Source organism: Geospiza fortis, unplaced genomic scaffold (genome assembly GCF_000277835.1).
Source record: "Geospiza fortis unplaced genomic scaffold, GeoFor_1.0 scaffold594, whole genome shotgun sequence".
NCBI classification, from domain to species: Eukaryota; Metazoa; Chordata; class Aves; order Passeriformes; family Thraupidae; genus Geospiza; species Geospiza fortis.
In genome coordinates this window covers 147655-149274 of record NW_005054703.1, presented here as the reverse complement: position 1 = coordinate 149274, position 1620 = coordinate 147655, and positions in this window count along the sequence as shown.

Genomic DNA, 1620 nt, shown 5'->3' with positions numbered 1-1620 from the left:
GCCGGGACGGGGGGTTCGGAGCTGCTCCCCGGGTTTTGGAAGGGCTGGGAACAAACTGGGTGCTGCGGGGGCCAAATCCCCGTCTCCCAAGGGGATGGAAGGGTTTGGGGAGGGGGGAAACTGAGGCACGGGAGGGCCGTGCAGGGCTGAGCCTGCTGCGAGGGCCGGGGTCTGGCGGGGGATCACGTTTCTCTGTACTGGCATTGTCTGCGCTGCAAGGCGGCTGTTGATATAACTCTGTCTACACGAGGGCTTTTTTCTGGCCAAAAATCCTTCCCTTCCTGCCCTCCCGGGCTGAAACAGCAAGGCTTGCAAAACCGTCCGGGCAGAGCCGGCTGGAGCCTTCCCCCCGCTCCCGCTTCCTCCAGCTGAGCGCCGGGGACGAGGCTTCCCCGCTGTCCGCTCCTCGCCCCCCTCCCGTGCACCCCGAGACCCCCCCTCCCCTCCCGGGGCCGGCTGTTGCCCCCTTCCCATTGCCGTCCTGCCTTTATGAGCTCCTGATGGGATTAATTTAATTACGGGAGCCGGGGGGTGGGGGACGGGGTGGGAATCAGGCCCTGCCACGCATGGAGCAAGCCGGGGATTCACCCTCGTTTGGCTCCACAGGACCGAGATGATGAAATTCAAATTTCCGGGGAGCCAGAACCCCCTGGCATCCTCCTGACCCACCCCCGGCATCCCATGCGGGGGTTTGGTTCAATTTTGGGGTGTTGAGACCCCTCCCCGAGCTCCGAGCAGCGCCAGAAACGGCCAAACATTAAAATTTTGCCATTTCCGCGGCTGCGGGGAGGGAAAACACCGGGAGAGGGATTTGTGTTCCTCATGCCAGAGGTATCCTGAGGCCACCGGCTGCCCGAGGCTTGCCGGCCACCCCGGTGATGCCACCGCGGTGATGCCACCCGTCTGCAGCGGTGCCAGCGGAAGGGGAAGCGCCTCCCGTGCCGCCGCGTCGCTTCCAAGGATGCCAAAACGGGAAAGCGCCGGGAGATGCAGCCCTTGGAGCAGCCCCGGGGCGGTCAGGGAGGAAGGAACCGGCCGTGGCCCCGGTTTCCCTTCACCCGGCCCGGGAGCGGCCGCCGGGTCAGATCCGGGTCGGATCTCCGGTTGGGAAAGGCGGCGGGAAGGGCTGGAAGGGCTGGAAGGGCTGGAAGGGCTGGAAGGGCTCCCAGCGCCCCCGGCTGTGCTGGGACAGCGGTCCCGGGGCTCGGGGTGGCTCATCCCGGCCAGCCGGGGCTGGATGAGCATTTGGGATGGGATCCGAGACCCCTTGGGTGCCCCCAGCCCCGTGAGGATGGGATTGAGCCCATCTGGTACCCCGGCTCAGCTCCACATCCACAATTTGGGGTGCTTGGCTAAACTGGGGGGCTGAAACCCCCCTGTCCAACGTTCCACCACCCACTGGGAGAGAAACACGGGGGTGCAGAGCCCATGGGGGCTCACACAGCCCCCCCAAAGTGGGGGTTTGGGGGGATCTCCTCTCCCAAACTCCCACGGGGAGCTCAGCATCACCTCTGAGCTCCTGAGATTTCTGAGCTTCTGGCAGAACCACGGGACAGACGGACAGGGCTGGGGGGCTGAGCCCCCATTCCCGGCTGCAGGAGCTTCCCAGCCCTGCCTGGG